Source organism: Protopterus annectens, chromosome 2.part0 (assembly GCF_019279795.1).
Source record: "Protopterus annectens isolate FY-2018-M chromosome 2.part0, PAN1.0, whole genome shotgun sequence".
Taxonomy (NCBI): domain Eukaryota; kingdom Metazoa; phylum Chordata; order Ceratodontiformes; family Protopteridae; genus Protopterus; species Protopterus annectens.
In genome coordinates, this window is record NC_056728.1 from 164,057,127 (window position 1) to 164,083,051 (window position 25,925).

At 36.8% G+C, this 25,925-nt stretch overlaps 1 protein-coding gene across 1 annotated transcript in view; it reads right to left on the reverse strand.

Annotated features, from left to right (window-relative positions):
• CNTNAP5 (contactin associated protein family member 5) overlaps nucleotides 1-25,925 on the reverse strand; it is a 4,019,360-nt gene that overhangs the window by 2,102,693 nt on the left and 1,890,742 nt on the right. The gene's annotated exons all lie outside the window — the stretch shown is intronic.

Sequence of the window (25,925 nt, forward strand, 5' to 3'; positions counted from 1 at the left end):
ACTTTGATGTGTCCGGGTGGGGAGATGATGGTAATGTCATTGACTAGAATATTAAAATGGGGGATGGTTAGGTTAGATTTAGTGGGTTACAAGATAAGGAGTTTAGTCTTGTTAGGGTTGAGTATTAATTGGGCATTAGATAGCCAGTGTTCTACAGAGGAAAAGGCTTCTTGTGTGATCTACTATAGCTAAGGATTTTGCTGGAACATGGAGATGAATGCAAATTCGAGCAAATCGCACATTCATGGCAACTGGTAGTGACAAAAAAGGAAAAGATGTACCAGATTGAGGAAAAGAGGCACCAGAGCATGAATTTCAGTCAGTTTGAAGGTAAACCCTCACAAGCCTGCACTTCCCTCCATACTATTAGCCAACGTATGCTCACTTGAAAATAAGATGTATCATTTAAGACTGGAACTCTCATCATAAAACAAGGTTAGAAACATCAATTTATTTGTTTATTGAAACATGGTTAAAACAAAATATCATTGATAGCACACACAATGTTATTCAGAGCAGACAGAATTCAGTCACTGTGTGCCAAGTCCAGAGGAGGGGGAGTGTGTATATATGTTAATAACAACTGGTGCAGCAACTGTGTAGTGACCACCACCTTCTGCTCAGAAAACATTGAATTTCTGTCAGTAAAATGCAGGCCCTTCTATCTGCCAAGAGAGTTCAATGGAATATGCATCATAGCAGTCTACATCCCACCTGATGCAAATATCAGTGACAATCTGTCCACCTTGTATCAGTCTATAAGTGACCTGCAAAACAGAAATCCAGAGCATGCAGTAGTAATTGGAGGAGACTTCAATCAGGCTAACCTAAAGACTGTTTTACCCGACTACCACCAGCATGTAAACTTTGCCACAAGGGGGGGGGGGGTAAATGTACTGGATAAAGGCTACACTAACATCAAAGGTGCATATAAAGTAAAACCTTATCCACATCTAGGGAACTCTGACCATCTAGCCATCATGCTGGTTCCAGCTTATAAATCCATAGTGGAACCCAGTACACCGACTAGAAAACAAATAAGGATCTGGCCTGAGGGAGAAATCTCAACCCTACAAGACTGCTTCGACTGTACAGACTGGTCGGTGTTTAGAGAGGCTGCTGTGACAAACAACCATGTTGACTTGGACACATACACTGAATTGGTCACAGCTTACATTTCTAAGTGCGTGGAGGATGTAACAAACACCAAACTCATCACCATATGGGCAAATCAAAAACCTTGGTGAACTAGTGAGGTGTACGAGCTCTTAAAAGTAAGAAATGCAGCTTTCAAATCCCAAGATACGGAAGCTTAAAGTGTGGCCAGAGCCAAACTGAACAAAGGTATCAAAGAGGTGAAAAGATCCTATGGCAAAAAAATCCAAAGTCACTTCAGGGACCAGAAGGATACCAGGCAACTATGGAAAGGAATTCAAACCATCACCGACTACAAGCCTACACCAGCTTCATGTGATGAAAGCAATGAGTTTCTGAACCAACTGAACAAATTCTTCATGAGGTTTGATGCTGACAACAAAACAACAGCATGCAGAATCCCTGAAGACAAGGATGCAGCGGTGCTGAGCTTCAATACAATCAATGTCACCAGAACCCTACAACGTGTCAACCGGAGGAAAGCAGCTGGCCCTGACAACATCATGGGCAGGATACTAAGGGAATGTGCGACAGAACTGGCTCCAGTATTCACTGACATCTTCAACACTTCACTCCATCTTGCCAGTGTTCCAAAATTCCTCTACCCAAGAAACAACAGCCAACAACTCTGAATGACTACCGACTAATTACTTTAACTTCGATAGTAATGAAGTGCCTGGAGAGGCTGGTCAAGGATCATATAGCCTCAATCTTACCTGTGACACTGAACACATTGTAATTCATATACGGGATAAATCACAGTACAGGGAATGCCATTTCATTAGCTCTCCATGAAACACTGACCCACTTAGAAGGCAAAAACTGCTATGCAAGACTGCTATTCTTCGATTTCAAGTCTGCCTTCAACACTGTCATTCCTCAGAATCTGATATTGAAGCTACTTCAACTGGTCATAGATTCTCATTTATGCAACTGGATTCTGAGCTTCTTACTGAAAGGCTGAAAGGTTTGTGTGGGAGACAACAGCTCCTGAAGTATCTTCCTGAACACAGGAGTTCCACAGGGATGTGTCTTATGCCCTCTCCTTTTCACTCTGCTGACACATGACTGTATGGCCACACAGGAGATGATTAGGATCATCAAATTTGCAGATGACACAACTGTTATAGGCCTGGTCAAAGACAGAGAGGAGGAGGCCTACAGGAATGAGATTGATCAACTACTGGTCTGGTGTGACAGCAACAATCTAGCACTGAATGTCAGCAAGACAAAGGAGTTGATTGCTGATTTCAGAAGATCTCAAGTACCACACAAACCTCTAGTGATAAAAGGGATGACAGTGGAAAGGGGCAAGAGTACAAAGTTATTTTGTGTTCATCTCATGGAGAACTTATCCTGGTCAGTCCATGTATCCAGCACAGTCAAAATAGCTCGGCAACACTTGCACTTTCTAAGGAAACTTGGGAAGGCAAAATTACCAAGCTCCATACTTCAGACCTTTTATAGGAGCACCATTGAAAGTGTCCTGACCAACAGCATTGCAGTCTGGTATGGGAGCTGTAATACTCAGGATCGGAAGGCTCTCAAGAGAGTTGCAAGGTGAGCAGAAATGATCACTGGCACCTCCCTTACAACTCTGGAAGATCTATACAAATGCTGGTGCATCGACAAGGCCAAAAAGATTTCCAGCAATCCAACACATCCTGCCAATGGTCTGTACACTTGCCTATCCACTGGCAGGAGATAGAGAAGCCTGCATTGAGAACACCAAACTAAAAAACAGTTTCTTTCCACTCTTCGTTAAACTGTTAAACTCTTGGGAAAAATTAACCATGATGTCTATTACATAACTAGCCTATCAAGGGGCTTACTTTATGAATGTGCAATAACTAAGTGCAATACTAAGGTAGCTCACCTACACACTGAAGGACTGTAAAGTGCAATACACAAACTGTGTAATAATTCAGTCTATTCATAGACATGCTGCTATTGTTTCAATTTTACTTTGACAATATTACCTTCATATTGTTCCCTGTCTTCCTTGTCTCCTGTTCTGGGATGGGTGTGGGTCACTGCTGTCCTACTGTACGTACTAATTGATACTTATTACATTTCTACTGTGATATGTTATTAATTTTTCTCTGTCTGTATGTGCAACTGTTTCCTACATTGAGAACAAAGCATTGTAATTTCGTTCAGCTACACTACTGTGTAGCTCTGAATGACAAAGGTTTCTTTGACTTTGACTTGACATGTATTTCAGGTAGAGTTGGGGCTGAGCAGATGAGGGCGGTATCATCTGCATACTGTATGAGAGAGGCCTGCTTGGTAGTTGTGAATAGATCACTGGTGAATTGTGATAATAGCAGGGGACCAAGGATGGAGCCTTGGGGTACACAGAGTGTAAGAAGAATTCAAGGAGATAGGTAATTATGCCAAGCAATGGATTGTTGGCATCCAGTTAGGTAGCTGTAAAAAACAAGTCATTATACCAAACAACTGATTGTTGGCATCCCATTAGGTAGTTGTGAAACTAGTCAATAGCTTATTGTGAGGATAGGTTAGTGAGAACAGAGATTAGTAGTTTGTGTGAGACCATATCAAAGGCCTTGGAGAGATCCAGGAATATAGCAGAGAAAAACAGACTATTATTTTTATGGTGAAGAATAGTGTTTGTAAAAGAGAGCAAGGCAGTTGTAGTACTGTGGTGTGGCCTGAAGCCATGCTGGGTGCTGGAAAGGAGGTTATTAGCTAGGAGGCAGTCAAAACTTGAGAGTGGATACATTTCTCAAGTATCTTGGAAAGTGGAGCAAGGGTAGCTATGAGGCAGTAGATGGAGAGCTCAGTGGAGGAGCCTCCTTTATGGAGTGGAATGATGTGGGATAATTTCCACAGTGTAGGGACAAAGCATTCTGATAAGGAATGGTTAAGTAAGATAGAGACTGAATAAGCTAGGGCTTTGGCTGTTATTTTTCGGTAGTCACAGGGGAGATTGTCGGTAGCAAGTTTTGTGAGCTTAAGTTTCAGCAGAAGTTTTTTTATGTAGGAGTTAGGTACTGGTGTAAATAAAAAGACTGTGGACATAGTATGTGGTTTAGATGTGCAAAGGGTGGGTAAGGGGTTATATTGTTTAGCCAAAGACAGAACAGATTCTGTAAGTGTTTATTGAATGAGGAGGCAATACTGTTGGAGGAGGGGAGAGTGTAGGTAGGGGGAGTGCCAACTTTAACTGGGTGGAGAATGAAGTTTATGGTGGAGCAGAACTGCTTAGGTTTGTGATGGGAGGAGTTTAGGCTAAATGGATAATATTGAGTTTTGTCTTCCTTTATTTGCTTTCTAACCTTATTATCCAATTCTAGGAATGATTGTCTAGAGGCAGGGGTTTTGTTAAGTCCAAAAGCATAAAACCAGCACAAAGGTAAACCGTTGGGATAACAATCACCAAGTACTGCAAAACAAAGATCCCAAATATGGACATGTTGAATCCAAATAACAAGTAGTAGTTTATTTAACTCCACAAATCACGAATCTACAAAGCTTTCGGGTAATCCCTTCTTCAGTGTGTAATATAAAGTAAAAAACAATTTCCTTTTAACAAATATTAATTTCCTGTTTTAACAAACAATCAAGACACAGTCCAGTCATAAATAATCATAGTTAAGACATAATTAAGAAGCAATTAAAACCAATTAAGACAATTGCATTGTTTAAACACTAGAGATACATTTGCTTCCTTCTCAATACAGGTTTGATGCTGACAGCTGTATTCAAACCAGATCTATGGTCAGCATTCAAAAGTGTTATCCATTCATAGTCACAGTTTTCAAGGTCATTATTTAAATCACCACCTCTTATACTTCTATATGTAACATCTACCACTCTAAAACGAAACCTATGTGCTTGACAACTTTCACTCATATGTTTGGCCAATGCGTTGGTTAGTATATTTCTTCTAATTTTAGATTTATGTTCAATGATTCTATCTTTTAGCTTTCTGCTACATTTACCTATATAAAAAATTGAGCATTGCACACAGGTCACTAGATAAACTCTAATATAAGTATTACATGTAGCATAGTTATTAAATGTATATTTCCTCATTGTATTCGAGTGGATAAAAACATTGTCTATTTCAATATCTTTGCAGCATGTGCAATTATAGCAGGGATATGTACCTACTTTATTATTCTTTTTTTCAAGACCTTCATGTTTCAAGTCTTTATAACATAAACGTGACTTTAAATTTGAACAGTTTTTATATGCAAAAGAAGGTCTCTTGCTTGCGATTTTCTTTACTTGTAAGAATTTTCTAATTTTTTTCTATTATATTTCTTACTGCTTTAGTTTTCCTACTATATGTCGTTACATATCTTATATTGTTTAACATTCCATTTCATGTAGAACATGTTGCATCCTTAGACCTATCTGAAAAATATGGCCTAGTTTCGTCTCCTCTTTTTACTACCACATCATTTGTATTTGCTGTAGCAATTCTAATTCATACCCTTGTGACTGAAATTCTGCAGATACTTCTTGTAATTAATTGATTAGAATACTCTTTACTATCTGTGTTCAAATGACTAGTTCTCATGGACTGACTTTTTACCACACTCTTAAATACATGCAGTACATGCATACTACTTTATGTTTGCTTGTACTGGTTTCTTATATACCATGGTATTAATCTGGTTGGTATACCATTCTATTCTGACATCTAAATATTTAATAGTTCCTCCAGAACTTTCCATAGTAAATCTTAAGTATCTAGTAGTCTGATTTAAGTATTCAACAAAGGCTAATAATTCTGTGGCATCACCATTCCAAAGCAGGAACACATCATCAACAAATCATTTGTATAATAGTATTTTACTTTTATACAGTCCATTATAAATATATTTGTTTTCCCATTTAGACATTACAATATTCGCATATGTGTTCTCTACTGATATTCCCATAGCTATGCCCCTTTTCTGGTGATAAATACAGTTGTGAAAAAGGAAGATGTTTTTCTCTAGGACTAACTCTAGTAACTCACATACAGTTGCTAACTCCCTATTTGGTAAATCTATATTCTCATTTAAAAATTGTCGTATTGACTCTACCCCTTCAATAGCTGGAATTACTGTAAATAGGCACTTTATGTCTAATGTAATAAAAAAATATTACCATTATAGTCACTATAGCATGCATATAATTGTGTCAAAATGTCCTCAGTGTCCTTAATATAACTTTTAATCTTACAAACAAAAATCCCAAACAGTGAAAAGTCCACCAAAAATCCCCAGCAGCAAATTCAACAAAACCAAGGTGGAAGTGTATGGCAAGAAGAACACAAATATCATAAAATAAATTCTGGTTTATTGCACAAAGTGTAAGTGCTTTCACAGTGATACCACACTGCTTCATCAGACATAACATCATAACCACCAATACATTTTTATACAAACTCATTAAAACCTAATGACCTAATAACTAAGTCATTAGTGTTATTAACTTGGGAGAAAAACAAATCAAGGTTGCCTCATCTCCCTTCCAACCCACAAAAAGGTCATCGACACAATGCCAGTAAATGCAGATGTTATTATATAATAACACTAATTACTTCTTGAAATTAACTATGAGCAAATCACAAAGCAGGATTGACTATTTAGATGGCACTGTAGTAAGAGAGGGAGCTAAGTGGACTACAAGGATGCATAGAAAGGATTTCCAACGCTCGGCCTATTTAGAGAGGGGAAGCATGCACCCTCAGCATATTTTTAGTAACATAGTGAGAGGGCAAGAGATGAAAGTCTCTAGACTGTCCCATGAGAATGTAGAATTTGATAAAGCACTTCATGTGTTGCAACAAGAATTTCTTGAGAGAGGTTATGGTCAGGTGGAGATAGAAAGGGCGTATCATTCAGTGGTTTGTGAAAGGCAGGATAAAGCTAGACCATACATTTCCAGTCCTAGAGGAGACAGAAGACATAAGAATCCTGTCAAACAAGACATTCCCATGATTCTATCTTATACCCATGATATAGATATAGTGAGAGAGGTGATACGTAGTAATTGGTATATTTTAAGTACAGATGAGAAGTTGACTGGATTAGTAGCCAGAAACCCTAGGTTTCTTTATAAAAATAAAAAGACACAGACAACTATTGTGTTATCCCAGTTCTATCAGTGTAAATAATGCTAACTTAGGGCTAGGAACACATAGGTGTGGCTCGTGTGCTTTTTGTGTATATGTGGATAAATCCAGGTACTTTAGGCATCCTGAAACTCGACACTTATGGCAACTTAGCATTAATGTACACTGCAACACTAAAAATGCAATATATGTTGCTCACTTTAAGTCTTGCTTTAGATTCTATGTGCCCAAAACAAATCGACGCCTGCGAGAGAAAATGAGGAACCATATGTACTGTACTAAAAAAGGTCATGATTATAGCGCCTTTGCAAAACATACAATGCAGGCAGGAAGTGAACATACTTTTTGTTTCAAGTACTACAAGTGGTTAAGGATAGTATTAGGAAGGGAGATCTCCCAAATAGAAAAGAAAATTTAGAATTACAATGGACATTGAGGCTGGCGGCACATAGAGGTTATGGGTTAAATGATCATGTTCCCCTGAAGCCTATGTTAAAGACAAGAAAGTTAAAATAAGATGCTTGGAGTGTTTATTGTCAGGATTCACCAATGGTATGGGATTGTAATTAGTGAATTAATTTTGGCGGGAATTTCTTCCATTTTGATAGGTCAATGAATTTTAATTGGTTTTAATGAGTTTGTATAAAAATGAATTGGTGGTTATGATGTTATGTCTGATGAAGCGGTGTGGTATCACTGCGAAAGCGCTTACATTTTGTGCAATAAATCAGAATTTATTTTATGATATTTGTGTTCTTCTTGCCATAACTTTTAATCTTGTTTGAATACTTATTTAACAAAGTGTAGATAATGTGACATAGGTTCTGTTATCCACCCTCCCCATGATACTATAGGTCTCATTAGGGGGGTGCATTAAATCTTTTTGAATTTTTGGTAAGCCATATATTATTGTTAACCTTGGACTAGGGACAGTGAGAAAATTAAATAGATCAGTGTATATATCATTTAACTGCATTCCATATATTACCATACTGATATTACTTATTATCCTTGATACAGTCATCTTATTGATAACATCAAAAGTTGTATTATCATTTAGAAATTCATACATATAGTCATCATACTTTTCTCTGTCCAAGATTACCACCGCCCCTCCCTTGTCGGCTTGTTTGATGACAATCTCATTATTATCTTCTAAATGTTCCAAATCATCTCTTTCTTGCACTTTTAAATTGTAAGACTTATTATCTTTAATATTATAACATTCACATATCTCATGTTCACATACCCCATTGACTGCAGCATGTATCGAACAATTTGTTGGAACAAATCAGCTAGATTTCTTACATACCTATTTAGCAGTAGCAGGTGCGTCATTAAAAATCAATTTTAAGCTCATGTTCCTATTGAACATTCACAAGTCTCTTAATGCATTCACTATTGTGTAAGCCTTTGATGGTATGAATTTTATTCCTTTATTAAACAATGATGCATCATTTTCGGATAACTGCAAACTAGATAAACAACAGGTCCAATAATTATGTTTGTTGTTTTGAGCAGCTTCTCGTTTATGGTCCTTTGCTTCTCCAACACTTCAGGCCATTTCTCTCTGTTCCAACCTCCCTCTGGAGTGATCCTGTGAGTGGCTCTTGCTCCTGCCCTTCATTTCTATTATCTTCAGTAACTTCAACTGTAGCAGGATCGGGGGGGTCTGAAAACCCTCTTGTTGGATGCTAACATTTTTCGAACTACTTGGGTGGCCAATGATTGAATATTATTAGTATCAGCTTGTAAATTATTTGCAGAGGTGGTTGCAATGTTTTGTATTTGCTGATCGTCAGAAAGCTGAACTGTTTCATTAATGGAAAATTAATCTAGAGTGTCAAAGGGTATGCAAGGAGGTGTTATAGAAGTACTAGCCTCCTCTAGAGCAGTATTCACATTGTGCTGATCTCTGGGCCAGGAAAAGATATTCCTGTGTTCAAAATCATACAAATCTCCCTGTAGCTTTCTTTTTTTTTTGGAGAGAATAAGTTTCTCTTAGTATTCAATTAATCAGTCTTAATTTCTAACTCTGCTATTTCACCTTCTAATTCAGTCTCTATTTTCTCAAAGAAATTGTTCATTAAACGCATATAGTCTGCTCTGTTAACCAGTTTACTGTGTAATTTAATTTAATCCTGACTTGTGCTCAGGACTAACTGTAACCTGTGGAACTTGTTTAACTTAATTACTTATGTAATCTCTGTAAATAGTCTGTTTGTAATATGTAATGCTGGTATTATGTAATGCTGTATCTGCTTACCCTTGGAGCTATTCTCCCCGGGCCGCCGCTGAAAATGGACATGCATCCAGTCGGACTATCCCGGTCAACAAATGTAAAATAAAAATAAAAAAAATAAACATTGAACTATATATATTTATATTATTAGAAAAAGAGGGTGACCCAGTTATTTCATTTTCTAACTCTGCTATTTCACCTTCTAATTCAGTCTCTATTTTCTCAAAGAAATTGTTCATTAAACGCATATAGTCTGCTCCTAACTTCAAATTCAGTTCCTGCTATCCTTTCAATAAGCCAGGGTAACGGTTGCCATATAAGGGCATTTTGAGTATTCTAAGCCCTCTAGGAATGGTTCCATATTAAAGATAGGCAACAAAGCTACAATGCTGCCACTGGAGCCATTTAAACATCTGCACTTTTTTCTCTAGGTTTGTAATCCGATCATTAAAATCCATAAATCATGACAACCACCTGAGAATGTGTAGACTCATTCAATTGACTAAGCAAAGGGTTGGTCTTTACAGTCATAAAAAGATGCAAATAATCTTTCTTATTATTCATATTCTTACTTTTGGTCAAGCTGTGTTTCGTTGATTAACACAAGGCTGCAATGCCCAAGGCTGGTTTTCAAAAAAAAATCCTAAATCCAAAAGCAAAAAAACAGTATGAAGGTAAACCGCCAGGATAACAGACACCAAGTACTACAAAACGAAGATCCCAAATGCAGACAAGTTGAATCCAAATAACAAGATATAGTTTATTTAACGCCACAAATCCACAAAGCTTTCAGGTAATCCCGTCTTCAGTGTGTAACATAAAGTAAAAAACAATTTCCTTTTAACAAATACTAATTTCCTGTTTTAGCAAACAATCACGACACAGTCCAATCATAAATAAAGCATAGTTAAGACATAATTAAGAAGCAATTAAAACCAATTAAGACAATTGTATTGTTTAAACACTAGAGATACATTTGTTTCCTTCTCGCTACAGGTTTGATGCTGACAGCTGTATTTAAACCAGGTTTATGGTCAGCATTCAAAGGTGTTATCCATTACTTTATGATGGGACACACATGACGGTGATATGGTTAAAACTTCATGTCAAGTCTTCAACTAAAATATTTTTAAAAAGTTAAGTAGAACAGGGCTAACTGGTACAAATGAAGTGAGGCACTGCAAAAATGAAAGTATGTATGTTTGTCATCAATAAGTAAACAGAAAGATGTCTTCATAAGTGCAGAGTGATGATCTTTGTTATATCACTGATATATGAAGACAAAACATGCCAACATTGTTGCAGTATAGTATATACAATGAATACATATTCCTGACACTGTCATAAGTAAAGAAATATATCAGTGTTAAATGGAATGCTCTACTTGAAAACTATGAGTAAACTCTAACTCTGTAAAGCATTCCCAATTACAGTAGAAGAGAGACAGGATAGTAGCATCTTTAATATTCATATAATGCTGTCCCCTGAAAGTGTGAATGGTGTCGTTACCCCTACCTCTGAAGGAGCAAATTATTTCCTCCCTTAAATTGATAAATGAGGAATGAGGCCCCCTGACAGAGGGTAGATGATGTATTTGCCCCCATGCAACTTAGGTTTGAAAGTCCATGTGTAGATCCTATAAAGATCCTCTCAGTGACCCAAAAACAGAAATTGTGAGTTCTAAATGCACTTTATATTAGACAGTATGCTGAGCAAATGACTGCCTTAATGCAGAGTTTCTTCTTTTCTCAGTGTTGTGCAGTTATGAATATTGTACATTTAAGTTCATAAAATGCTGGGACGGGGGTTGATTTTCTGTCACAGAAGGTGCGTGGACACTTATTTTGATCTGTGCAGGTGGGTCACAAGGGAAGTACATTCTCAATCAATTACTACTGAGAATTATTTTTTATTTAGACATTTGGTATCTCATTTTGTATTTTTTATTTAATTACTTTGTTTTAGTGCTTATATAAACTTAGGGAGATGCCCACATACACCTGAGTGTTCTGCCTCATGTCCAGGCACATCTCACTGTTCAGTATTTGCTGACCAGCTCTGCAAACCTGGTTGTGCATCATATACCATGGCACTATAAAATGCCATCTTTCTGCAAAGTGACTTCCTTAATAGAAGACGTACAGGGCTTGAAGTAGCCTCCTTCCCCACATAGGAGATGCAGGTTTACTTTTCCTGCTGTGTAAACTCAATTTTGTGTGTTTTCCATTTCCTTAAGACAGCACTCAATGATAAATGCCTTTTGTAAGAATTCTTTTCAGAGCACTTTGACTCGAACAGAAGTGTCTCTGATATATTTGGCACTACTCCTGTATTTTCAGTGCACCACCACAGTACTTTCAGCGCAGTACTACTGTACATGGACATGATCCTAGCAGTCCCCTGCTTTTATACTCACTGACTCTCCCACTAACATTCAGTATAAAGGCCAATCATCATAAAACAATGACCCATATTTTCCAACTTGTTGCCCCATTTCACATAATAGTATCAAGTCTTATTTAGTTACTGCCAAATTAACGGATGTTTTGCCACTACATGGTGGTTAGCCATTTGTCTCTGTGAGAACTACTGACCTGACTTTCTTGCTAAAACTCCTCTGAGGAAATATTTATGCTGATATTTCACTCAAACATGAATTATGTACTAGTGTATTATTCAGCGTAATGCATGGTGTCCTCCTCAGCAGCTCAAGAAGATTGTGTTTATCCCCTTTAACCTTACTTATTATAATACTAACATAATTCTTACATTGTTTAACTAATCTGAATTCTTTCCAGTGTTATCATTTTATCCACTGAAATTTTGCCAGTGACAGGAAATGTTCCAATTTACTTGTCATCACAGATATATAAAAGGGTATTACTGTTATCGCTGGATTTCTGTCTGGCATACTACAATATATGCAATGTCTTATTTACATTTATCAGCAAATTATCTGTGTGCTGAACATAATGTAACATACAACCTACTATAACTGTTGTTCTAATAATTCTGAACTACTACCGTGTTCTTGTTATGCTGCTCCGGAGGTCCTCAGAGTAAGCAGTAGTCTAACTGGTCACTTCCTCACACATGCCTCATAACTCCCTATAAAACACTGTAATTCTCATCATTAAAGTGTTGCTTTAATATCATCTGTTGTTGCAGCATCATGTTTCTATGCCCTCACCTGTGCCCTAAAGATGCACAATAAGTTAGTTGGAGTATTGATCCTATCCTTATATGGGTGCTAGAAAATAGTTTTTAACATTCCCCTGACAGAGTTGTCCTTCCACTCTAAGGACTACTTACTAAGCTGGCCACTGTCCTTTCTCTTGACCATTAAATTATACTGTATATGCCAGTCACTTGGTCTTCCTGGATGACAGATTTCTGCATTCAGGAAATGAAAGAAAACATGTTCTACTTTGTACCTCTCTGCAAATTGCTTTGGATTGGCTACAAACTCTTATAATTTGACCTGAGGGTGGGCATTGTCTGCACTCATATCATGCTGCTAAGGCTTCCTTATCTCTATCCATCAGGTCAATACCCTCCGTCCTCTTCTTCAAAACCAGTCTGCAACACTTCCTAGCTAAAAGCTGGCTCTGTTCTTACTCAACACTAGGATAAACTATATCCCTAAATGTGAACAAATACCTATTCATACCTTACATCTTCCTATTTCCCTTCTTAACTCACTTCCTTACCTCTAACAACTTTTCTCCCCTGGCTTTCTGTCTAAATATACCATAAGCCTGCTTTTCTTTTATTTCTGCATTGCAATTCCTATTTGTATTAGACTAACTTACCATTAACTTCTCTACAAATTGTCTAAAATTCTCTAAATATTAAATGACTGTCATACACCTCGTAAAGATTCTTAACCAATGTTTTTATATTATGTTCTAATTTGTTATAATTATTTAAACTGCAGATGTCTGTTTCATTTTTTGAAGATTGTAGTTATTGTTCTTAAAATGTTTTGTAATACTTTGAAGTTTTTCTCCCCGTTCTCCACTGAAAATGGGATCATATCCAGTTGGACTTTGCTGATAATCAAATGTCAATAAATAAATAAATAAATACATCTTGGAGACATACACCCCTTCACTCTAAAAATGTTGACCTATTCTTATGTTCTGCCTCTTTTTGTTTTCTTTTGGTAAAGACATAATTTATAAGCACTAATTATTTGCTCGATCCATTTTAGTCAGTTTTATCAGCATTAAATGGAATTTCACCATAGTTTTACATTGTGCACTTCCTCATATTGGCATCTCCAGTTGAAGGCAAAAAGAACCTTGTTCAAAACATCAGTAATTAGTTATTCATTAAAGGCATTACTGAACATATATTAAGGAAGGGTCTAGTCTATTGTTCTTGTTGAGTTACTTCACCACAGACTTTTCAATATTAAACAGCCCTTTACTGTTAAAAACGACAGACAAACACCAGCCCACACATGCACTCACAAACATTGTTTGTAGCTATATAGAGACAGACTCCAGATAGAAGGAGAGAGACCAGGAATGTGCTTGAAGGCCAGCTAAAGATCCTGCCCAGCAGGCTTGCACAACATAAATTTTATTTTCAGTCATCCAACTCCATGGGACAGAGGGATGAAACATGGGCTAGGACCTATGTGACTTAATTTTAATTAGGAGCTTGGATGGTAACAAAGCTGGATGGGGGCAGGAGACTGAGAAGCCTGCATTGTCTTGTCCATCCTGGGGGGGGGGGGGGGGGCAAGGAAGGGGCATGTTACTAGGGCAAGCCTCTGTGATTTATCTTTTGTAGAGATTATAGATAAGCAGGGTGTGTTGTCTACAAGGAAGGTCGAGCTTTGGCATACTGCACTCCAGCACCTTGATGAGTACATGTGTGCACACGCAGGTAGGCCTTTGAGGCAAAATACTCTTCAGCGGTAGTATGTTGCTGCGCCAAGATACATCGCTATCATCACTGGCCAGAATGGATTGAATTAGTTCAGGGGAGGAATGTCAGCTTCAGAAGAGCCACTGAGCACTGGGATTAGCTGACAGTCAGCTGTGGGACAGCCAACAATATCCACTGCCACAAAAAAAAAAAATACTTTTCTCCCTCGGTCCAAATGATACTGAATGCTAAAAATGCAGGAACAACATGTGACAGTAGGGTGCACCTCTCAAAGACACCAGATGCTACAATATGCATATACACATGACATTATGAGCACACAAATGTAAAGCAAGACTACTTCAATGCTTAAATCTGTAGCACTTATGTTAATTGCAGCAAATCCTAGTATCCTACATAAATTACTCATATTACCTGACATCCCATATGTGACCACAGTTGTAGCTAAACATTATTCACATACAAACAGACGACATCAGCATTAACACTCCAATACCTCATTCCTTCCCAAGTATGAAACCTGAAACAAGGTAAATGTACGAAGTCTTTGACATCTGACTGATGGGCTATATATATTTAACCAGCAAAATACTGACATGCATTTGAACCACCCCATAGTTTCTCATGCTATATTCAAAAGACATTTACTGATGAAGCAAAAGACAGATCCACTTGTAGACTATTGTCTCCTTCGAATATCTAGGTCACCTAAGAGGTAGCATTAGTACTATACAACAATAAAGGGCAAATGTATACAAGCAGGACCTGAAATTTGGTTTCAACACACTGCTTTAAAAACTTTATTTCCACAGCTAACTGCTTATTTTTCCATCAGATGTTAAGATTATTCTGCCATAGGGTTTTTAGTATAGCCCACAAATTTTCACATGATTATATTACAATATTCTTCACTTATTAGACTGTTCTTTTCTGTTAAATAAATGCTGAGAACCCAGAGAAAATTATCACTTTCTGTTAATCTTTATCTGGCATTGATCAGTCCTTGTATCTGCCTGACTGTATAATTATGCATGGCTACTTTATTACCTTTTCACGCACTGATATTTCACAGGGACACATTATGCATAACTGCATGCTGTTTGGATTTACCCTTTTAAGAATTATCCTGACATCATATCCTCCATTACTTCTCAAATATCAGTTAATTTAAAAATAAAACAACAATATAATTGTATTTTACTTATAAAAGCATTACCACAAAATATCATGGTTTTAATATAGCAAACTAAATTAACCATGATTCCTGGAAAGAAATGTCACATAAAAGTTCACTGAAGCTCTGAAGATTCATAAAATACATTTTGATACAAACCCGAAGTAAACATTACATAATTTTATTGATATTTTACGTTTTCCTCAAGCTGGTGTGTGCAGGTACTTTTTTATTATTTCTGAAATTAAAATGGTGTGGAGGTTTATGGGATAGTTATATATAAAAGTGAGAAACTGGCTGGTGTCAAATATCCTTGTAAATCAAAATTAGAATGTGGCTGTCCTCATTACAGCTTTGATAGCTGATAAAATGATATATAATAATTTGATGGTGTGAAGAATGATATAAAGGGTACGGATTCTGAAACACGGATAATGAAATTAGGAGCTCTTTTACAAAGACAAAGTAATTATTAAATTATATGGAATAGAGCTGATTACTTGTCTGATTAATGAAAAGTACTGAAGTGTAAGTATCCGTACTTTAGTACCAAGGTTTTTTTATATAGATACGAGGGGAAATCATTTTAATTTCTACAAGCAGTGGTCACCGCTGACATAAAAGTGCTGGAAAAGTGGAGAACATTAACCTTCATTTTATTATCCTGTCTGCCAGTATAAGGAAAAACAACATTCATTGTAAGACTGAAGATGGCATTGCCATAGCTTGAAGGGTATATTAATTCCAGTATTGAGCATGATTAATAAAAAGGAGTAATACTGCATTTAATATAAAACAATAACCGAGGACCCACTATAATAAGCATGAAGTGCCCCAAGCCACAGTCTTGTTAAACTTACACTATTACCACAATGGTTTACAATGTTACAAAGTAACACTATTACCACAACTGTTTAAAATGTTACAAAGTAACACTACTACCACAACTGTTTACAATGTTACAATGTAACACTACTACCAAAACTGTTTACAATGTTACAAAGTAACACTATTACCACAACTGTTTACAGTGTTACAGAGTAACACTATTACCACAACTGTTTACAACGTTACAAAGTAACACTACTACCACAACTGTTTACACATCAGAATTACTTCTTAAAAATATAGCACACTAAATGTATATCTGTATAAGAAAATAATGTTTGACTTAGTTTTACTACCTAATCTTCAAGACAAACTAAAGGTTTACAGCTTTCCTTCTGTGCTATCATATATGTTAATTTATAGTGGAAGGAAAATAAAAGAAAATTATTTTTGTCTTTTGAATATACAAATATTTGGTTAACATTCTAGCTTACTGGCCAAGGTGGTCATTTATTAAACCAAAGTAAGGTTAAACTTAATTACCAAACAGGCTTCAGATAACATACATACTACATGTTATAGCATCTTAACCATTACATATTTCAGTTTACTTTAACTGTTTAAAAGTTAGTTGAATGTTGTTAAGGCTCTGTATCAGGGAGTGATTTTTTTCCCATGTTAATCATTTCCTGGGTACTAATTTTCTCTCTTGCTCTATTAAAATGTTAATTATGTTACCAAGAAGATGGCGTACTGATGCACTACAGATAATTTATGTCCAAACTGGTCAACCTAAATAATAATTATACAGAATCATAAACCTCCAGAACAACACTTGAAGGCTGAGAATCGATTAACATGTTTATTTTCTATTAAATGACATTATTTTACAACTATGCTGTAAATGTTAGGCAAGAGTGATGTGAAAATCTGCTTACTATTAAAGATATTCATCAACTTGCAGAGTTTGTGTGAATATGAACTACATACCTAAACTGTTTACTTGTATAATGTGGTGCAGTATTGAAACATACAAATAAAGCCCTTCTTTCAACAACTGGAAATGCATAAAAGTGAGAAATGTTATAGTGTTGTATTTTTTTGCCCAGTTTTGTGAAACATCTACCTTGGTAAAGAAAATTAATTAATTTTATTACTAATGACAACAGCTAACTGGAAAGAAAGAGTTTATATAAAAGGACACAAACTGCACTTAAATATATAACTGAGATATGAAGCTGAGTGCCATCTTGATATTTTGTTTTGGTGAATACTTTCTTGAGTAAACTGTACCAAAAAGGAAGCGTGTGAACATCTGTGACATCTCTACTTTACCATCTTTTTTACGAGTGCATATTATGACTTGAGATGGGAACCTCTTCTCTCAAGATTCAAATATTTTAAAATGGTTTGTATTAAGATTTACTATTTTATATTTATTTCTTTTGCTATATCATGAACTGTGCAGTTTGATTTGTTGTTTATTACTTTTATGTACTTCCTGCATATCCTTAATTCTGAAGAGATACTAAACGGAGGCCTTATATGTTGATTTGTGGTAGTCTGGTGGATGTAAAAAGATCCTACAGTACCTGTCAAAAAGAAAAGGGGAACGTTCTCCAATTCCCTGGCCAAATTTCCCTAGTAGTAATAATATCGCCTCGGGTTTCCCTAGAAAAGAAAATATTAACCTATTGAGAATAACTTGGTCAACAAAATATAAATAAAATAAATAAATGTCCAACACCTGGGATATGGCATTTTAATAAGCAAACACATCTGGATGCTTAAAAGATGTAAAAATATATCAGTGTAGTTATTATATACTACAGGTGTATTTAAGAAATTGACTATGAAAATCTGTAAAGCTGATACAGTGAGAGGATGCAGTAATTTTAAAGTGAGTATTCAAGAGTTGCAATTCTGAGCTATGTAAGATATTAAATGGGAATCTGCATGTGAACATTTTTAATGTTTTTCTTACTTCATAAATTTGGTATTTTAACCAAGAAAATCATACTCATTTCAACATAATATTTGAAGTGATCGGTCTCACTTGCTTCTTGTATTGCAGACTCAAGTGCAATTTCTATCTAAAGTTTAACTTTTCTGTTTCTGGTGCCGACAAAGAAAGAGACATGGTGTTACTGAGTTAAACATTAATGACAGATTAAACGGCCATGGACAATCTTCATTTTTTAGCGCACTCAGTACATGGAAGTATGAAGCAATTCATAGTCTGAGTATACATAATATTACGTATGAGCTGACATTAACAACTGCAGAGTCATACAATGCACAACATTTACACATAGGCTGGACTCAATTATATTAAAGCCAATCTCGTGCCAGAGATTTAGGGACCATGTTTTAAAAAACAGCAGAAAGTTTCATATAGAGCCCTTATTTTGCATTAACATGTCAGATGCATCACATATATTGTAATTTGCATCCAGTTTTATAACAAAACTGATCCTATTTACCCCAAAGCATTCAACTGACTACAAAAATAATTTCAAAATCACTTCTTCTAACACCACCAGTACAGAAATAGTAAGCAAAATTAAGCTTCTATGAGTCACTATTGATGAAAGCTTAACATTTGATCAAATCATGAAACAAGCAGTAAAAGACACCCACCAAAAGCTTTGTGCACTCTATAGATTTATTTATTATTTATATATCTTTGTTTACCGTGAATGTCCGACTGGGTAATATCCATTTTCCAGTGGATGTCTGGAGAGAAACGCTCCATTTGCTAACATTGCATTATACTAAATGAGACTATAATGTCAGAAAAAGTAATGTTCAATCCCTTCACATCCCTGCATTACTTTAAGCACACATTGCTGTCTGGTCTTAAAAACTTCAGTGGTTAGAGCTAATGCATTACCTTACACTTTTCCAACTAGTCAGTTCCCATAAACTCACCTATTACCAGAAAAATGCCCTACTTTGAAAACTATTCTCCAACTCTATAACCCAAGCAGACAGCTGAGATCCACCGACAAAATGTTATAAACTGTTACAAAAGTTAATAACTCAGCTGGTGCATGTACTCCTTCTTCCTGGTCAAAATTCTGAACTCGCATCCTCTTGCTCTAAGAAACACAGTAAGCACCAAGTCTTTCAATGCATAAAGAAGAGAATACCTAAAAGATACGGTGCAGTGGTGCAGCGGTAGTGTTGTTGGATCACAGCAAGAGGTTCTCCAGTTCGATTCTCAACTGAAGTGCCTTCTGTGCGGAGTCTGCATGTGCTCCTTGCATTCGTGTGGGTTTTCTCCAGGTTCTCTGGTTTCTTACCACATTTCAAAGACATGTGTCTGGAGCATTTCTCCCTGGGCCTCTGCTGAAAATTGGCTTTGTTCCAAGCAGGACTTTCCCGGTAATAATAATAAAAAATATATATATATATATATATATATATATATATATATATATATATATACCCTTAGAACACAATAATCTACCTGTTTACCTTCTGAAAACCTGAATTGAGTACTCCGTTGGTTGTTTGTCAGTTATTTTATTCAAAAGGTTGTAAAACCACAATAAAAAACAGCTGAACACAGCATAGGCACAGTACCAAATTCAGTAGGGTAAAACCTTCCAACCTGATTCAGTCCATGAGTAGTAAAGTCCTCAGTTGAACGGACTGTAATGACCTCCACAAGCCGGTCCCAATAACCGGTAACAGCAGCTGTAGCTTGAGACTTACAAACTGCACATCCCAGTAGGTCAGTCTACCCTCAGGTATCAACTGCACATAAAAGATGTCAGCAAAATATAAAAAAAATCAAAGAGTTCCAAGAAACAAAGTCTTTACGATCTCAGAACTCACTCCTGAACTTGTTGACAGTAGATTATAGCAACACCAAACAGTTCCAAGGAAGCAATTCCTAATGGTAAGCGCTTTCGTCCACTTAAACGTGGACTTTTTCAAACTTAAATATCTCACCATTAGGGCTCGTTTTAAATAACAATCCTATAGTTAATAATCCCCTTAACTGTTAACTTCATCAATTAACCAATTAAAACAATTAGTTGTAAGTTCTTAAACAGACATTGCACTAGTAAAATGCTGTCAGTTAAAAATGCTTGCATAAACAGTCACATTTCTAATGCAGCTAATATCAAAGCTTGTGTGCCTTGTCTTTTAAAATAGGTGCTAAGGAGAGATTCATCCCTTGGAGGTACATAACTTCTATTTTCAGTTGCCATCGAACTTCACTATTACTGATCCTGTTATCCCAGTCCCCACCCCTAGGGTCTCTCAACACATTTTCCAAAATACCAAACTTAAGGCTAGGTTCTCCTGTACAAGTCAAAGTGTGTTTAAAAAGAGAATTGTTAGGGTTCCTGGTTTCAACCGCATAAAGATGTTCATAAATCCACTTAAGGAGCATACACTCTGTTTTTCCCAAATAGAACCCTTGACAGCCAGTACAAATACTAAGGTAAACCAATCCTTTACTATTACAGTTTCCATTGACAAGGTGCACTCTGATCTGAAACTCACCTACTGTAACTGTAGTATCCTTCAATATATGTGGGCAATATTTACATGCCCCATTTTTCTGGGTTCTCCTATCCCCAACCTTTGACATCAAAGGGTTTCCAGGTAATACTTCATATTGTGCCCTACTCTGTGAATGAATAAACGGGTACTACCTAATTGGCTGTACACTGCGCTATTACCTTCAATGATAACCCAACTTTTGGTAATAATGTTTTTAATTGTGTACCCAAAATTGCCATAGTACGTAATCATAGCTTTGGAAAAATGATTACCAGAATCTTTGTTTGATTCTTCCTGGATGTTACCTTGACCTAATAAAGGTGAATAACCCCCCCATTCTTTCAACACTTCTTCTCCCAAGGAATACACCAACCTTTCGGGGTATCCTCTATCCAGAAACATTTGCATGAGGCAACCCAATTCACGTTTGAAATCAATCAAAGTAGAGCACATCCTTGCCCCCCTGATCATTTTCCCCTTCACAAGATTTTTCTTAACATGGAAGGGGTGCCTACTGTCAAAGGGCAAGAAGTTGTTGGAATATGTGCGTTTACAGTACACTCTAGATGTGAAAGTCCCTGTACTTCTGTCAATTGAAACAATCACATCCAAATAGTTGATAGAACCTGGGAAAAATGTGTGTGTGAACTTGACGTAGGGACTAATTTGGCTGATGTAAGAATAGAAATGATTAGCTAACATTTCCCCTCCTTTCCAAAGGACAAACACATCGTCAAGGTAACGGAGATATAAGGCCCATTCCTTTTCAAATCTTGAGGTGAAAATATACTTCTTCTCCCAAGTGGCCATGACCAAGTTTGCAAAAATAGGGGCACTACTTGAGCCCATGACCACCCCTTTTAATTGTCTGAAGTACTCATTTTCAAAAAAAATGAAGTTATTATTTAAGATAACTTCCATAACGTCCATCACGAAATTAGTAAGCCTTGGATTCAAGTTAGTATAGTCATGAATGGCTTCCCGAAAAAGTCAATGCCCTCTTGGTGAGGAATGGAATTGAAAAGATCAACTAAGTCAATAGTTGAAAATCCCACCAGTTCACCACCTAGATTTTCTTTGATTCTAGTCAAAAAATCCCACAAATCAACTAACACATGTGGAATAGGGCACATTGAATTCTTTAACAGTCTGTCTACAAAGATGCCCAAGGAGTAGGTTGAACTGTTATGGGCAGCCACTATTAATCTGTATGGAGGGTGTTCAACACACTTGTGTACTTTGGGGATGCCAAAGACAGTGGGGATATAAGGGTTTTCATTAACCAAAAATCTGTATGTCTCTTCATTAATAATCCCCTGAAAAAGACTGTCTTCGATAAATAATTGTATCCTCCTGTGTGCAATGTTGGTGTGATTGAGGGAAACTATTTTGTATTTCTCTGTACCCTTAGTTAGTCCAAAATCTTGTGCGTGTTCCTTACCTCTCCCTCCTCTTCCTACCTATCCTAAAACATTCATTCTCACCCCTTAATACTAATCCTCCATTTTCCTCCTTTTCTCTCTTTCTGTCAATTTCATTTACAAATATGTTCCACAGCTCTTTAAATGTTGTTGCCATTTACTAATGATACTCTGTTTAAATGTTGTATATTTGTTGATTACTTGTATACCTCTATTTACTATGTTCTTTTTTGTATTTTCTGAAGTTTTTCTCTCCAGAATAAAACAATCATAGCTCATTACTGCTGCTTGTAATTAAGGTTAATCTGTTTAAATTGCATTTATTTATTGATTACTTGCATATCTCCATTTAGTGTTCTTTATGTAATGCAAGCTGCTCATAACTACCAGTAGGAGTGGATGTGCAGAACACGTGTGAATGACGAGACCTCAACAATGGTATGGCGGTCAGCTGACATGAATTAACTATGTAGTAAAGCATGGAAATATTGCATTTCATGTAAACTTGATGATGCCCAATTAACAGTAAATAGATACAGATACACACAAACATACGTATAAATATTTATATGTATGTGTGTGTGTGTGTGTGTGTGTGTGTGTGTGTGTGTGTGTGTGTGTGTGTGTGTATTATTTGATCATCATCATCATCAATAATCCCCCTTTTCCCCATTTTTCTACATAGGATCAGGGTGTCATGTCAACGGTTGCCATCTCTGTTGGTTCACTGCCACTCTTCTAACTTCTTTGACAGTCATGCTTGACTATCACAGCCTTTCTCTCACACAATCTATTCATCTCTTTGCAAGCCACCTTTGGTTTCTCTTACCTTCTTCCTGTCTGTCCCAAATCTTCTTCACCAGATTGTCTTCTACTTTCCTGTGCAAGTGTCCAAACCACATTAATCTGTTTCTTTGACCTTCTCTGCAATTGGAGCTATTTTGGCTTCTGCTCTGATGTGCATATTTCTTTATCTGTCCCACAGTGTTCATCCTACGGGAGTATATTATTTCTTCGACAGCTTAGGTTGTTGAATGATCAATCATCGACACCTAAGCATCGAAGTTTCAAAATCGCTAACAGCCATATAAGCGAATTCTTTCCTCAGGAAATAATTCGCTTGGCTGTTATTGGGGATTTGCCCTTTCCCCAATGTAGAGAGATCTTGGAGTTAGTATATTTAGTTAGGGGGGTGGGGGGCACAGCCCCCCACTATATTTACGTTGAAAAGTTAATTTTATTTCCAGACAGCCTAGTGAATTATTTCTGGAGGAAAGAATTCACGTATATGGCCGTTTGCGATTTTGAAACTTCGACGCTTAGGTGTCGATCATTAAGCATTCGACAACCTAAGCTGTTGAAGAAAGAATATAGACCCTATCCTACCACCCATCTTAGGCACTTCACCTCCATCAGCTCTAGCTTCCTCAACTGCTCTGCCTTCACTGGAACCGTGGAACTCCTTACCTATAAGTATCAGGCCAGTAACCTCCCTCCAGTCTTTTAAAACCATTCTGAAAGACCTACTAGCTAAAATCTGGCTCTGTTCTTGCTCAACCCAAAGTTAACCTATATCCCTAATTATAAACAAGTACTGTTTCATACCTTATACCCCTTTCATTATTCACTTACTTCAGTCAGTTTTTCTCCCTGATGGTCTATCTAAATATGTCATAACTCTGTTTTTTTTCCTCTTACTTCATAATGCAATTCCTGTGCATAAGAATAAGTTAACCATGAGCAAAGTTTCATTTATATGATAATCAATAGGAAAGACTTGCTTCCCAAATCTGCTTACACTGCATTTTTTTAATTAAGACCAAGGTTGTGGTCAGAACACCAGATGTTGACAATCTAGCCCTTCTTTTTGAAGGCAAGAGTTTGTGGGGGAATCAATAATCGTTCTCAGAGAAATGTGTGCCAAAGAAAAAGGAACATATTAGAGATCCTCAAAGGACTACACTAGTGACTACCTCTTAAATGAGAGGGTATCACAAACTCTTATTCTGTGTGTGCAAATAGCTGCAAGCAAGCCTTCAAGTAAATATGGAGTTAATATTTAAGCTGCTAAGTTTTCAACAATGCCTGTATGGGGAACAGTATGGGATGTTTTAGAAAAATTCAAGATGGGGAGCATACATAATATTAATCCCATAATTAATGATAGTTAGCCCCTCCAGCTGGCTCTTAATGTCACACTGGGACTCCATACTAATGAAAAAAGGAATTGGTTCAAGACCCACAGAGTGACATTTGATAGCTGGCAGGCACAGAAGCAAAAAAACAACACTGAAAAGACCAAAAGAAAAAGCAAAGTTTGTTTGTGTTTTTTGGCTTTTCCCGGTTAGGGGTCGCCACAGTGGAACTCCGGTCTGCTAATGATTGGCAGTAGAGTTTTACGTGCTGGCTTGCCAGGCCTAATGCACAACATTCAATGAAGGAATGCCCATTCACGCATGTCGCCACACAGAAGACGCTCTAACTGAGAATCGAACGGGCAACTTCTAACTGTGAGGCAACAACACTACCGCAGCACCACCACCGCAGTAAAAGAAAAAGCAAAGTAAGGAGCATAAATATAGCCCTTTTTAATCATGAAATATATTTACAAGGGACAATATTAGTTACCTTTCTGAACAGATAGAAATGAGTAAATCTTTTAATGACGTTTAATGGATGTGGATCAGACAAAGAATATGAGAAACAGTATTAAGAAACTTTATACCAAAATGCAATCTTTTTGAGGAGTTACAGGGACTCATGACCACATATTCCTTCAAACACCAGTCGGACTGTACAGACGTGGGTGTGGTCTGTGTGACTGGCATGCCATGGTTGAGAGCAATGAATTGTAATGCATTGGTAATATAGCCATTGAAATGTATGTAGTGCTGGCTGTTAATTCCTTTACTGTACTTAAATATTTCAGTGAAAACCAGGTGGTGTAAGACTTGCATAAATTACAACGTGGAAATAATGAGGGTGCAGGGAATGGCTGGGGTTAAGGGGGTGACATTCAGCCTTAGTGAAGTATATAACTAGTGATTAAATTAGGGAAATATTACTTGTGCTACACTTATTGTTTATGACTGATATGTTCCAGGTAGACACAATGCAAACAGAAAGGGCTGTGTCTAGACTCCCTTCAGTCTACTTCCATTGTTTAGCTTGATTATAAAACACTGTGGGCAGCTTGTCTATGGTTGCTGTCCATAGATTATTAAGAATTGCATTTCTTTACAAGACCAAGCATTTGAGGTTGTCCTTGTACATAATTTGTTACTCCACTACAACTTCTGCAGCAAAGGTAAGTTTAGTTTGAGCTCTCATTTTGTCTTTTGTTTGAAGAAAAAAAAATGTTTTTTTGTCAGCTAGTAAGAAGAGTGTATCCTTTTTCTTCCTTTTTCTCACAGTTTGTCTTACTCTTCAGCTTTTTCCTGTATTCATTCAACATATTTAAAAAAAAGTTTCTTTACTACAAAAAAACAAAAATAAATACTGGAAAAGCACCCCTGCTAGAGCAGTGCCCTAGGCAGTCACCTAGTTGACCTTTGCCTAAGGTCAGCTATGGGTGAAACCATGTGAATG